General features: G+C 50.4%; 1 pseudogene; it reads left to right on the top strand.

Annotated features, from left to right (window-relative positions):
• The first annotated feature begins 3,893 nt into the window (after positions 1–3,893).
• Gm13076 lies at positions 3,894–4,097 on the top strand (annotated as a pseudogene).
• Positions 4,098–15,458: the final 11,361 nt, after the last annotated feature.

Here is a 15,458-nt window from a genome sequence, read left to right as displayed (position 1 = left end):
AGACATCAGGTCTGTACTGGGGAGGATGGGGGACATGGCTGTGAATAAAAGGGGACCCACAATGCTTCGGTATAGTGGTGGGGCCTGGTCAGGGTAAGAACATGAAGCAAACTCATCTTAACACAGTGAGTTGGGAGCTAGGACGGGCACTAGACAGGCACAAGGACTCTCCTGCCTGGAAAGTTGAGCCTATGGAAAGTTGAGGAGAGATGTCAAGGCTGAGGCCTAGGTCAGAGCTTCAGGCTCCAGACTGTCTGTCCAAGAGAGCATGGAGAAGTGACACCTTCAAGTCCAGGATTAGACTGTGCTATCCGGGGGCAAGTTCCTTGTTTCTCAAGATGTCTAATCCTCCCCATAAAAGGAGACACATCATGACCAGAGGCTGCTATAGATCGACTGACCAATCCCTGAGTGACAGCTTTTAAATAGGGCTAGACCGTTGCAAACCCCATGCTGCCATCATGGGTTACTTAATGGTTAAATGCTGGTAGTAGGCTCTGCCCATTCTCCCTTCCCAGCCCTGGAGATATCCAGAGCCCCTGGGAAGTGTTATCTCCGCACAGGTGTGGGAGGGGCCAGCAAAGGGATCCCTGTGGGCCTTATCGGGTCCCCAGGACCCGGATGAAAGCTGATGGCTGTTCCCAGACAGTAGTTATCAGGATCATGTACTGGGAAGACCTTTCCTACTGATCTTGTACCCTACCCGGGTTGGTCTGGAGTGGCAGGGATCATGTCGAAGACAGAGTACAGAGCGGCAGGGGCTGAGGTTTGGAGAGGAGGAATGCCCAAGCTGATGGGAATGGGGAAGAAAGGGATTTGAAAGAAGACAGGAAGCAGCCAGTCTTCCCCAGCCCACTCTCCAGCATCCTCCTCCCATCTGAGACCCTCTCTGAACCGCAGTCTGCTTCTCTGTGAGACGGAAAAGTCGCCCCTTGGCTTCCAAGATTCCGTAAGATGGTCCTGCATCTCCAAAGAGTTCAAATGACCCCCTAGCAATCTAGGGTGAGGCCCCTCAGCTCACAAAGGCCTAGAGCTGGCTCTGTGCCTGCAGCCACCATTTCTTTTGTGTAGAAGACGAGTTTATGAAGAAAACTCCCAAAACAAACAGACCCCAGCTGGCCTCCCCTACCCAGCCTTGCCCTGCCCAGCCCTGCCCACTCCTGTCTTCCCAGCCCTGGATAGAGACAGGTTGGGAGGGGAGCCAGAGCCCTGGGAACCTGTTTTCCCAGCACAGGTGTGGGAGGGGGGTAGTAAGAGGTCAGGGTGGGCCTTGTGGGGACCCCAGACATGGAAGAGAATGATAGCTTTTCCAAGTAGCTGAGACAGTGGGCATGCAAGCAAAACACTCATGAACATAAAACAAATTAATTAATAAAAAATTAATTACAATTCTTGAGGGGTGTGGTATCAGCAATCCCAACACTTCTGAGGCAGGATTACTGCAAAGCCAAGGCCAGTCTGCTACACACAGAGTTCTAGGCCAGTCAAGGCTTCATAGTAAGACCCTGGCTCAGTAAATAAATAAGTAAGCAAACAGACAACTGCTCTGGTGGCAGCTGGGTTGTGGCTAGGGGCCCATGTGCTGCCAAGCATTTGCCAGGATCTGGTTTTTATCTTCATCCTTGAAGGAAAAACCACAGGACTCTGTACCCACAAAATCAGAGCACCCCGAGAGCTCAGGCTCAGGCTGGGAAAGACGATTCTCCCGGGGAGGACTGCAGACGGATAAACCGAGGATCTGAGGGGCGGGGCTGGAATTTTAAGTGGCGTTCTATGTCTGGAGATGTGTAGGGAGAGGAAGAAAAGAGGGTCTGTAGGGGTCCCCTGCCTGGGTCCGGTTCCTCTTGGGACCTGGAGTTTCATAGGCATTGCAGGGCCTTGCTGGGTCAGGGCAGGTCAGGAACTGAGCTGGAGCAAGGAAGGGTCCTGGAAGGTTTGCATGACAGGTCAGGCTCATAACAAAGTGCCTGAAGAAGAGAGAGCTGTGTTTCTGGGGGTAGACATGTTCTCCTTCTCTACCCTGGGGAGTCTCAGGACGGTCAGCCTCTCAGCATCTTCCTAGCTGTAGCTGGAAGGCCTGCAGGGCTCCAGAGATAGTCCTGTTTTGGAGACCCTGTTGTGAGTCAAAACTTTCGAAACACAGGTCTGCTCACCCCAGACAGGGAACCCATGGCAGATTAAGTTACAAAGAAGCCCCAAAGGCCCGCTCGGTGAGCCAGTGGGTTTTATTGGGATTTCCTACAGGGATATATAGGTGAGGGGTTACATAGAGGCGCAGAAATGACTCAAAGACAGCTCAGTCACCGAAGCCCACCCCAGTATGAGTGACAGCTAACAAACTGGGAACCTGGAACACACTCTACTGCCTGCAGGCAGCTCAACAAGTTGGAGTGTCCTTTCCAGATGTCTCTGTTGGTCTAAATGAACCTTCTGAGTAGCTGGTCTGGTCTCAGGGTCTTCTTTGCAGCTCAGCTAAGCTGTTTGTTTGTTTGTTTGTTTTTGAGACAGGGTTTCTCTGTATAGCCTTGGCTGTCCTGGAACTCACTTTGTAGACCAGGCTGGCCTCGAACTCAGAAATCTGCCTCTGCCTCTCCAGTGCTGGGATTAAAGGCGTGTGCCACCACTGCCCGGCCCAAGGCAACTCTTAACTCTTAAGGACAACATTTAATTAGGGCTGGTTTACAGGTTCAGAGGTTCAGTCCATTATCATCAAGGCAGCAAACATGTCAGCATCCAGGCAGGCATGGGACTCGAGGAACTGAAAGTTCTACATCTAGTTCCAAAGGCAAAGAGATGATTGGCTCCCAAGTGTCCAGGAAGAGGGTCTCAAAGCTCACCCTCACAGTTACACACTTCCTCCAACAGGGCCACACCTCCTCAAACAAGGCCACACCTCCTCTAATAAGGCCACACCTCCTCTATCAAGGCCACACCTCCCCTAACAAGGCCACACCTCCTCTATCAAGGCCACACCTCCTCTAACAAGACAATATCTTCTAATAGTGCCAAGCACACCTCCCTGGGTCAAGCATATTCAAACCACCACATTCACCCTCTGTCCCTCTGGGACAGATAAATCTTTGTGTGGAGAACTTGGTCTTGGGGTCCTGAGCTGTACTGACTCCCTCAAAGTCAGTGCTCTTAATCACTGAGCCATCTCTCTTCAGCTCCCAATTGAAGTCCATTTTCAACTCTTGGACCCTCTCCTTCCTCCACCACCCATCCTTGTCAGCCCCTGCCCCAACTGCTCTGTGCCACCAGTGGGGGGCAGGAGCTCTCTGACCCAACTGTATCTCACACCACTTCCTCCTGTGTGACCCCAGCCCAGGGCGGGGTGGGGGATGGGGCTACAGAGCAGAGGAAACACCTTTCTGTGTAAGAGACACAAGAAGCTCAGAGATGTTGAACTAAAAGGGAGAGTCAGGTTAGGGACATAGCTCAGTTGGTGGAGCAATTGCACAGCACGTAGAAGGCCCTGGGTTCAATCCCCAGCAGACACACATGCATTCCTGGAATCCTTAGTGCCTAGGAGGAGGACATAAAACGATCAGAAGTTGAGGCTGGAGAGATGATAGCTCAGAGGTTAAGAGCACCGGCTGACCTTCCAAAGGTCCTGAGTTCAATTCCCAGCACCCACATGGCAGCTCACAACCATCTGTCACGGAATCCGATGCCCTCTTCTGGTGTGCAAATGTACATGCAGACAACACACCGAAACACATAAATAGATAAATCTTAGAAAAAAAAAAGATTAGAAGTTTAAGGTTATCCTTGACAACACAGCCAGTTTGGGCCTCTCCTGGGGTGCTTTAGATCTCGATAGGCAGCTGGCGTGCGTCCTCTTCCGACCCGGCCTGGAAGGGTGATGTGGCTGGAGCAACACCGGCCTCACTATGTCTGCCATTTTAAATTTTCAGAGGCTGCTGACTGTAATCCTGCTGCTTGTATCCAATCCCTGGCACCCAGCATCCTGGACAGAAATAAAACTGGACAATTGGGAATATTTTTGGAAGTGTGCCCGAATTGGTGAACGCAAGAGTCCTTATGTCGCCGTATGCTGTGTAGTGGTGGCCCTCAGCATCCTCTTCACACAGTAGCTTTGGGAACGGCCAGTGTTCGATGGCCATCACTGTCAGCATGTGCTTGCCATCAGACTGTAAGCAAGGCCTTGCCTCCAGGAAATAATGGGAAGAGTGGCTAAGGCATTTGTCTCTGAACATGGAATGAGGTAAATTTCGAGTTGCTGTTCTGTATTTTAATGCTATCGGACCAATGAGCTGTGTGAATAATTAAGATGTAACAGTTTAATACACAGGAATGCGATTGCAGCCATCAACCTCAGTTCTCTCGCTCCAGTATTACACTCTGCAAAAGTCATTGTGTTCTGTCAGGACTGCTTTTCCTAAGGTTCTCCAGGCAGGAAACAGAAACCCAATGGCGAACTCCACAGGCTCCTTTGACCAGGGCTTCAAAATAATAACTTCACAGAAAGAAACCTTCTAGCGACTGGCCTATTTTTATTGAGAAAAAAAAAATTGTTCTTTTTTTTTTTTTGGAGACAGGGTTTCTCTGTGTAGCTCTGGCTGTCCTGGAACTCACTCTGTAGACCAGGCTGGCCTCGAACTCAGAAATCCGCCTGCCTCTGCCTCCCGAGTGCTGGGATTAAAGGCGTGCACCACCACGCCCGGCTGAGACTCACTTTTTTTCTTCTCGCTCTGGCCCCTCTCACTCCGGCCCCAAGATTTATTTATTTATTATCTGTAAGTACACTGTAGCTGTCTTCAGCCACACCAGAAGAAGGCATCAGGTCTCATTACAGATGGTTGTGAGCCACCATGTGGTTGCTGGGATTTGAACTCAGGACCTTCCTAAGAGCAGTCGGCGCTCTTAACAGCTGAGCCATCTCTCCAGCCCTGTTGTTGCTGCTCTTATGGATTGCATTCATATTTAAACCCTTTGGGTTGCTAACCAGAGTACCTCTCTCGATTCTTGGCAAATTCTGTAGTTTATTACAGGTGTTTAAAATATTTTAAACAGGGGGCTGGAGAGATGGCTCAGCAGTTAAGAGCGCCGACTGCTCTTCTGAAGGTCATGAGTTCAAATCCCAGCAACCACATGATGGCTCACAACCATCCATAATGAGATCTGATGCCCTCTTCTCGGGTGTCTGAAGACAGCTACAGTGTGCTTACATATAATAAATAAACAAATCTTTTTAAAAAATATTTTAAACAAAACTCTGTATTTCTTTAATTAGCATAAGAGTTGGGCTTCTAGTGACAAAGATACAGTGGCCACCCTATCTATGATGGAGAGTATCTCGGAACGAAAAGCTGGAAGGAGAACGGTGAGAGAATAAGCATCGTACATTTTCCGTTCTCTGTAGTGTTAAGTCTTTCAAAGAGCATGTCCATCGCAGTTACCCGAATGTGTTCTTTGTGGTACTTTTCATGCAGCACTTTAAATCTAGTTTATGTTCTGTCAGGTTGAACTGAAATCTCTTTTGTAGTTTTGTAGGTAATAAACATATCTCCTATCTGCTTAGTCTGGGTACTGTGCTCTAAGTATATTTCAGCTTTGACACAGAATGGGAATGGCCTCTAATGAAGCATACATATCAAAGAATAAAAAACCAGATAGTAAAAAAAAAAAAAAAAGGGGGGGGTGCTGGTGAGATGGCTCAGTGGGTACCCGACTGCTCTTCCGAAGGTCCGGAGTTCAAATCCCAGCAACCACATGGTGGCTCACAACCATCTATAACAAAATCTGACGCCCTCTTCTGGAGTGTCTGAAGACAGCTACAGTGTACTTACATATAATAAATAAATAAATCTTTAAAAAAAAACAAGATAGTTAGAGCGATAGATAGACAGAGTGATAGACAGAGAGAGCAATCGATAGATAGATAGATAGATAGATAGATAGATAGATAGATAGATAAATAGATAGATAGATAGATAGATGATAGATAGATGGATAGATGGATGATAGAGCAATTGATAGATGATGGATAGACAGATGATAGATAGATAGATAGATAGATAGATAGATAGATAGATAGATGATTGATAGATAGATAGATAGATAGATGATAGATTAGATAGATAGATAGATGATTGATAGATAGATAGATAGATGATAGATTAGATAGATAGATAGATAGATAGATAGATGATAGATTAGATAGATAGATGATTGATAGATGATAGATAGATGATAGATTAGATAGATAGATGATAGATAGATAGATAGATGATAGATAGATAGATAGATAGATAGATAGATGATAGATTAGATAGATAGATAGATAGATAGATAGATAGATGATAGACAGATAGATAGATAGATGATAGATAGATAGATAGATGATAGATAGATAGATAGATAGATAGATAGATAGATAGATAGATGATAGATAGATGATAGATAGATAGATAGATAGATAGATAGATAGATAGATAGATACTGCTGGAATGGCTTAGTGGGTAAAGGTACTGGGTCCAAACTCAGCGAGAAGAGAACAAACCCCACCAAGTAGTCCTCTGCCCCCCACAACCAATGCCGCAGCTCCTGTCCCCTCACCATAACCATGATGATAATTGACTAAAAGAGAGGTTGGTGGCAGCCAGGTGCCATGATGTCCTCTTGTCTCAGCTCCTGAAGGATCTGGCACGTCCTTAGCACTCAGGGAAAGTTTGCAGGTGCTGTTGTTGATCGGACCAATTCTCACCCCCTCACTTCTCATGAGGGGCAACCAAGCCCAGAGAAGGTGTGGCCCTGTCCGAGGTCACACAGCAGTCGCCTCCTGCCAGAGACTTTCTGGGCTGGCGCCACCCCAGGGTGGGTCCCTTGGGGCAGCCTCCATTGTGCACTCTCAAGCAGGAAACCGCTGTGCTCAGCAACCTGGGCAGCAGAGAGGAGGAACGAGTTTGGCTACGTGACTGGCAGGCCCTAGAGGCTGAACCAGGCCTGAGCCAGGAAAACAAGCTGTAGTGGGCCTTGGGTGGAGGCCTCCCTGCCTGAAGAAAGGAGTGGCTGAGGACCGCTTTTCCCCAGACAAGGCTGGGAGGCTCCGGGCTTGTTGCCTGCCTGTGAGGGGGTGGCTGCAGGGCTTTGGGGGAGCCATAGGGAACGTGGGTAGGCAATGAAGCCAGTGGGCATATGTAACCCTGGCATGACCTATGTAACATCCTGCCTTTCTTAGGCCCTGGTTTGTGGGGAGAAAGGCTTGGCTTTGCCTGAGGGCTGCTGGATACATTGGTGACTTTGGCTACGGAGGCTCAAGGCACAGAGACTGAGGTTTCCCTGTCCTGGAACTCAGAGCCACATGGAAGCCCCCTGGGGGCCTCACCGCTATTGCCAGCTTTGCCTCTGCTCTCTGACCTGACTCAGAGCCAGGAAACCATCCATGGAAAGGGCCCTCAGGCCCAAGGAAGCCAGGAACCACAGAGAGGCAATAGATTGCCAGAACTACCATGGGGCAGAGGGAAGCCATCAATGATACAGCATAGGGGAAGACGACAGGTGAGGCTATGGGGAAAGGGCCAGAAGCCAGAGGCAGAGGAGAAGACCCAGGTAAGAAAAGAGAGCCTATTTGGGTGTCTACGTGGAACTGGAGGAAGACATAGCCAGGTGTGAGGTGCAGGCATGGGTGTGTGTGTGTGTGAGTCCTTGTTTGGGCTCCCTAGGGATCCCTCCTCTTTGCCTGCTGAGCACACCTTGTCCCTGATGACTTGCTGATCATTTTATGCATGAACACACGGGGAGGGCGGACCTGGCAGAACTGGCTCAAAACCTAAGGAACCTCCGACCTCCTTCCCTGAACACTCCAGTGCCTACTGCTCTAGGCAAAGGGCACCCTGAACCTGGCACAGGGCACAGCTACACAGCTAATGTCAAAGCACCTGCCTGGACATCAGAGGGCCACCAGCAAGGGAGCTGGACTCTGAGGAAGGCCCAGGGGTCGCCCTGGGAGTTGGTCATGTGAGCACTGGGCAGACATGAGCCTGGACACTAGGGCCCCTATGTCTCTGCCAGTGGCAGCTGACTCTGTCATGGAGACCCATGGTCTGAGGAGATGAAACCCAGGAGGGGTAACCAGGAGAGGTCCTCTGCCAGGTTACTAGAACTGCCCAAGACTTGGGTGAGGGTGCCACAAACCCCATATCTGCAGCCACACTGTGTGACTACGCCCAAGGGAAGATGCCAGCATATCCCGCTTAACCCGGGTCTCTCTCTGGCTCTCCATTTACTTGTCTGTAAAATGGGCTCTGTTGGTTGGTGCTGCCTCAAGAGACTAATGGCAGGAATTAGTGAGTCTGAGGCAGGGGCATGGCATTTTGTATGTTGGACAGCAAGCAGACACTGCTTGCCTTGAGCGGCCCCAAGAAGCAAATACAGAAGGAGGAAGTTAAGTCTCTGATGGGGTTAAGGCCGTGGTTGGTCTCAGTCTGTGGGTCAAGACCCCTTGGGAGAGAATGACCCTTGCACAGGAGTTGCCTGTCAGATCTCCTGCGAATCAAATATGGACATTTGGATTCATAACAGTAACAAAGTAACAGTCATGAAGTAGCAACAAAAATAATCTTATGGTGGTGGCGGTGGGGCCACCTATTGAAGGGTCTCAGCGTTAGGAAGGTTGCGAGCCACTGGGTGAAAGAGATTTAGGTTTATCCTGTGATTTTAAGTCCCAAGTCTGGTGTCTTAGGGGTACTACCGCTGTGGTGAAAACACTATAACCAAAAGCAACTTGGTAAGGAAAGGGTTAATTTCCCTCCCAGCTCCATGTAACAGTTCATCATCCAAAGCAGGGAGGGAACAGAAACTCAAGCAGGGCGGGAGCCTGGTGGCAGGGGCTGAGGTAGAGGTCATGGACTCTGCTTTCTGGCTTGCTCAGACTGCGTTGCTGTAGACCACCAGTCCGGGGATGGCACCTCCCACAATGGGCTGGGCTCTCCCCCAGTCGTTGATAAGAAGATGCCCCACAGTTAGATCTTATGGAGGTATTTTGAGGTACGTCAACTTGCCATCAAACCAGCTCGCACACCTGGATTGTCCTCACGGAGAGAGGAAATAGCCAGGTGGGTAGCAATAGGATATGGCGACCTCATGGCTTGAGTATCCACCTCCCATCTTGTCTGGCCTCTCTTCCCATCATGCTCTCACCAGAGGTATCAGGTCCCCTCTCTTGACTCCAGCAACCTTCCTCGGTGCAGTGACCCTGTAGGGTCTAACCTGGGTTCTTCTTGTCCAGTGATAATCCATCTGCCCCACTGATGTGGATGAAAAAAAACCTACCAACCAATAGACATTTCTATGTGTCTCATGCTTTAGGCCCCAGGGGTGTCTGGCTCTGTCTGCCTGCCCTGCGTGACAACCACAGCAAGCTCCCTGCCACACCCAGTGGGTCTTCATTGGACCCACTCCATTCCCCTCTGGTGTCTACATCCAGCAGAAGAGAGCCTTGAATCCCACCTGGAACCCGGCAGCGGCCAGCCCGCCTGCCCTTGCACACCTGGCTGGGTGAGGAGACACTGAAGCCAGGAGCCAGCTCACCGCTTGGGTGGAAACAGCCGGGAAGTGGGAAGCTGGCAGCTGCCTCCTCTACCCTTTCCTCAGCCCCCTCCCTGGAGCCCCACCCTTGGGACAGAGGGTGTCCCAACTTGTTAGAGGAGTTTCCATCCTACACCTGTACCCACGCTGGACGTGGAGGGGGGTCATGGGTGGGGTGGGGGTAGGGTTGATTATTTTTGTCTTCTAGACCCCCAGCTGACCTGAGCTGGGGTAGCCCCTATCCCCCCACAAACCACTTGTTCCATGTCCCATCCCCAGATAGAACAAGGGCATTATGGGAGCTGTTGCATGCCCAGAGGGTTCCTAGTAGTTCCATTTAGAACTGGGTATATTAATAACTTGTCTGGTATTGCCTGTCTTGGAGTCTACTTGGTTTTTAGTTTGGGGATTGTTGTTTATTTATCGTTTTTTTAAAAGACAGTGTTTTTCTGCATAGCCCTGACTGTTCTGGAACTCGCTCTGTAGACCAGGCTGGCCTTGAACTCACAGAGATCTGCCTGCCTCTGCTTCAAGTGTTTGGATTAAAAGTATGTACCACCACACGAAAACAAATAAAATACTTTGTTTTTTTTTTAATTAAGTACTTTTAAAATTTTGTGTGTGTGTCAGCACACATGTGTGCAAGCATGCATGAGTGCATGTGTGTGTGTGTGTATTGCCACATTTGTACACAGGCCAGTGGCAGAGCAACATTGGATCCCTGAAGCCGGAGTCGCAGACAGTCTTGAGCCTCCTGATGTGGGTTCTGGGAACCAAACTTGGGTCCTCTGAAAGAGCAGCAAATAATGAGTTTCATGTGCCTAGCCCCAGTCATGGAGCAGATGAATGAGGCTCAGAGGGGGTAAACCACTGGGCCAAGATCACACAGCCAGGAAAGAGCTCAATTAGAAAGGAACCCAGGCCAATGCGAACTCTGAACCTAGGCCTAGCTACCAAGGCTGAAGCTCGGCACACACACTAAGTGCAGGCCCCCACCCTCCTGCCAGAGTGGCCGCCCCCGCACACGTCCACACCTACCCATTCAGGGGCACAATGAGTACCCTCCCTGCCCACATCGAGCAGGCCCCTGTCATGGGCGCTGCCTCTGCCATCCCCAACAGATAAACAAACTTCCTTCTATGCCGGTCTCACGCTGTCCTGTAACCACCCCCTCCTCCATGCATGCAGAAGGCAGGATAGCACATGCCCTCCTCCACCCCCACAGCCTGTGCCCTCTCTGCCTCTGGGCCCCAGCGGCTCCCATGGGCTGTGTTTAGAGAGCCTGGAGAACCACAAGACATCGGGTCGGCAGCGCCCCGTGGCATGCAGAGGTGGGGTTCGGGTTGGAAACAGCAGCCTCCCTTCTGGGGTAGTCAGTCCTGGGCCTGAATGGTGTCAGGGGCTAGCCAGGGCAATTTCAAGAGATGCCCCCCTCCCAGCTATGTTGGGGGAGTTAAGGGGTAGTATAGACTGGAGGGACCAGAACTCTGGAACCCTCAGATCCTGGTCTATGCAGCCCAGGCTGTGTGGGGAATCACTGGGGTCTCCGGTCTCTAGGCCATGACAAGGAGGAACAAGACATGTTCTCCCGAGCCGCCCTCTCCTTGCCTCTCTGTAATAAGGTCTATGATGGTACAGATCAGCATGGCTCCACACTTGACACCCAGTGTTTAACCACAGCAATTCAGGGCAATGCAATAGGCCCTCATCTATCTCAGGCACTAACATTGTACCCATTTCCCAGAGAGACAAACTGAGCACTGAGAATTAAGGCACTGGCCTGAGGTACTTGGGTCTTGGCATAAAACGAGTGTCCCTTCGACGTTTATGAAAGAATAAAGATGCAAGGCATATTAGGGTGCAAGCCTCCTCCGAGGGAGAACCTTGGGATCTGGACTCGGGTCCACCTTCCTTTGCAGCCACAGAGCAAGCCTGTCTACCTGGCTGGGACCTGCTCCTTGCTAGCAGTCAGTGCAAGGCTGCTGGCTCAGCTTCTGAACGGAAAACGGCAGGAGGGTCCCTCTGAGGTCCCTCCCGGGATGCTGGCCCCGGACACAGAAGCAATGCTGAAGATTGGCATGTCCAGCAAAGCCACGGTAGGACCGAAATGCACCGGGACTCTGCCCTGTCACGTCTGAACGCAAATTCATAAAAGAACACACTCTAAAGCACAGGAGAATCCAACATCCCCGATCCTGGCTGGACGGGTGACAGTGCCTTCAGCTTCACTTCGTGGCTCTTCCTTTTAGATTAAAAAAAAAAAAATCTCTAAGATCCCCAGTCAGAGTTGCCTCTGCTCTGTGATGACACATGACCCAGAGCAAAGCCCCACTTCCTCACACCCCCGAAGCAGCCCGCCCTCACAAGCCAAGGTCGTCTAAGTCCTGTCAAAGGGGGCTCAGATGCCCCGAGTTTTCCAGGTGTGCGTTCCCTGAGTTCCAAGCAACAGTGGAACCTGCAAGGCGCGGACCTGGTCCTTACGACCAAACAAGGCCTGTTCTGTTGGGTCCCATTTCGTTGATGTTTTTGGAGCTGGGAGCCAGGGAAGTGTCAACCTCCAGTGAAGCATGACGGGGCCTGGGAGGGACCTTAATCTCCATGGCTGCCAGGAGGCCCATTTCCAGGATCTGAGACAAGAGAGCCGTTCCTACAGCACCTGCCAGTCCCTGGCCACCAAAGACTAAACATGAGATGTGACACTCCTGCCAGTCCCCCACTCCACCCCCCGGGTTCCTATGGCAGACGTCTGCGAGCATTGAGAAGCTGAGGAAAGAACCGAACAGAAGGTTCAGAGTCTGGAGATCTGGCTCTGTTTTGCCTCTGCCTCTTTTGTCTTACAATCTGCACCTTAGTTTTTCCATCCGCACAATGGGCAGGATGCAGTTAAGTGAGATAAATGATTGCTAGCTGGCTCCCCATCTGGCTCTGCCTCTCGAGTCCTGGAGTAGACAGGTGGAAGTCTGGCCTCCCCTTCTTGACAATGCCCCTGAGAAGTTAGCCCAAGATGACTCTGGGCTGGACTGAAGAGCAGACGAAGGTTCAGGTGGGTCTCATAGGTCTTCACTCACCAGACTCCTGACTGGGGAAGCAGTATGGCGGAGATCTTTGCTGAGAGATCAGGGTTCAGGGCTATGTCCTTCCTCCGTGTCCCTCCTTGTTCCCAGCTCGGGGCCCATGTCCAAGGCAAACAGGACGGAGTGGAGGTGCCACAGGAAAGCCAGGCAGAGCCTCAGGGCTCGTCGTCTTTGTTGCAGGATGAGGACGCTCTGGCGGGGGAGGTGGAGGAAGAAACCTTTCTATAAGTTCTTTCAGCTCTAAATCCTGCAGGGGGATGTGGTGTCCTCCGCTGTGCCCTGGGCCAGAGGGAAGGAAGGAGTCTAGCTACGGGACCCAGGTGTGAGCCAAAGACTGTGACCTTTCCAGAAAGGAAGGCCCCAGTGTAGAGATCAAGGGAGCTAGATTTCCTTGGAGCCCAGGTCCTCCACCCACTCCGGTCTAGAAGAAGAAAGTGGGATTCCTAAAGCTTGACAGAGTACAGACCCTCTCCTGTGCCTTCCCCAACCCGAGCCACCTTCTCTCCGCCATTCATTGACAAATGCTGGTCCCTTTGCCTGGACCACCTCCTCCCTCCTCCAGCCCTGTTTTGCCTGATGCCTGTTCCTCATTCTTGCAACCTCAGCTTTAATTTGCTTCCTCCAGGAAGCTTTCCCTGTTAGGCTCCTGGTTGCTAGGTTTCTCAACCCTGACCATGATGGCTTATAGCTTCCGGTCTGTTATCTTCCTGGTATGTGTGTGGGGTCAGGGGCAGCCTGTGTCATTCACCACTGAATTCCCGTGCGGAGCCTGGTTTACACGTGGCACCAAGTGAGTGCCTGGCACTGAGCGAGACAGCAGACTGTAGAGCAGAGGGCTCCCCAGGGGCCTTCAGTTGGAATGGCTTGTCCTTGACATAGTCACGTGTAGGGCTTAGAGACTAAGGAGCCAGAAGTGGTTACATAGAGGCCACGTGGGGGCTGAGGTGTAAGCTGGGCAAAGGTAAGGACAGACTAGTGTGAGGTAATCGTTTCAAATGGGGCTTTCCAGTAACAGAACTGTCTCGGGGCCCCACATCTCTGCTGAGGAAAACCTAAATCCCAGTTTGTTTGTTTGTTTGTTTGTTTGTTTGTTTGTTTGTTTTTAATTTACTTATTTTATTTTACATAAGTGAAAATTTTGTCTCTAGGTATATATGTGTACCACATGCATGCCCTGTCCCCCCAGAGGCCAGAAGAAGGTATGAGACCCCCTAGAATTGAAGCTAATGGATGGTTATGAACCACCAAGTAGATGCTGGCAACTGAACCCAGGTCCTCGGAAAGAACAACACAAGCTCCAAACCTCCGAGCCAGCTCTCCAGTCGGCCCAAGACTCACGGTTTTAAAACACTGTTCATGCGTTGCCTGCATCGATATCTGTGTACCACGTGTGTCTGGTGTCCTCAGAGGCCAGAAGAGGGCATCAGGTCCCCTGGGCTTGGAGTTACAGATGGTTGGGAGCTCCTACGTGGGTGCCGGGACCTGAACTTTGAGTTCTCTCTCTGCAAGAGCAGCAAGTGCTTTGAACCTCCGAGCCAGCTCTCCAGCCCTGGTTAGCAAGCCCTTAAGAAAATTGTCTATGTGTGTGTGTGTCTCTGTGTGTTTGTGTGTGCATTTGTGTATGTGTGTTGTGTGTGTGTGTGTGTCTCTGTGTGAATTTGAATGTGTGTGTGTTTGTGTATGTGTGTTTGAGTGTGTGTCTGTGTGTGTGTTTGTATGTGTGTGTGTTAGTGTGTATGTGTCTGTGTGTGTTTGAGTGTGTGTGTGTGTTTGAGTGTGTGTGTGTGTGTGTGTGTGTGTGTGTGTGTGTTGGGGGGTAGGTTTCAACAGATTGTACTGAAGCAACTGGATATAATTCACACACACAACCGCGAAGTTCCTTCTCTACTGCACACCCGCATGGCATTCACCATTCACACACAAGGAGAACGGGGGCCCTCAGGGCTACAATTACTGCCCTATAACACAGGCAGGTGAGAACAGGGTGTCACTGCTCCGTCCCATACTCCCAGCACTTGGGAGGTGGAGGCAGGAGGGCTGGAAACACAAGATCACCAACATCATTCTCAACTACAGGAAAATTTAACTCCAAGCCGGGTTTGGTGGGACAGGTTGTTAATCCCATCACCCAGGAGGCAGAGGCAGGCAGATCTCTGTGAATTTGAGGCCAGCCTGGTCTACAGAGTGAGTCCAGGAAACCCAGAGCTGCTAAGAGAGAAACCCTGTTTTGAAAAGCTCAAAGGGGGGTCTGGTGAGATGGCTCAGTGGGTAAGAGCACCCGACTGCTCTTCTGAAGGTCCGAAGTTCAAATCCCAGCAACCACATGGTGGCTCACAACCATCTGTAATGAGATCTGATGCCCTCTTCTGGTGCATCTGAAGACAGCTACAGTGTACTTACATATAATAAATGAATAAATAAATAAATAAATAAATAAATAAATCTTTAAAAAAAAAGAAAAGAAAAGCTCAAAGGGGAAAAAAATATCTCCAAACTACAGTGACATCAAAAGAAGGTATACGAGCCCCTCTCCCCACCACCACTGGCACATCGGGCAAGAAGGCAGTTGAATGCACACCAGGGAGAGGTCCCCCACAAAGCTAGCTCCAATTCCACCTCAGCTTGGACTTATAGCTTTTCAAATCTGAGGAGATTTATAAAATACATGTTTGTTTATTTATTGTGTACTTGTGGAAGCTGGATGACACCTTTGGGAAATTCTGTCCTTCCTCTGTGTGAGTCCTGCGATCAAACTCAGCCCATTAGACTTGTCATTAAGCGTATTTACCCAAAGAGCCATCTCGCAGTCCCAAGTGTGAGAAATCTGCTTCT

The sequence above is a fragment of the Mus musculus genome, chromosome 4 (assembly GCF_000001635.26).
Source record: "Mus musculus strain C57BL/6J chromosome 4, GRCm38.p6 C57BL/6J".
NCBI lineage: Eukaryota > Metazoa > Chordata > Mammalia > Rodentia > Muridae > Mus > Mus musculus.
This window is presented reverse-complemented; position numbering and strand designations above follow the sequence as displayed.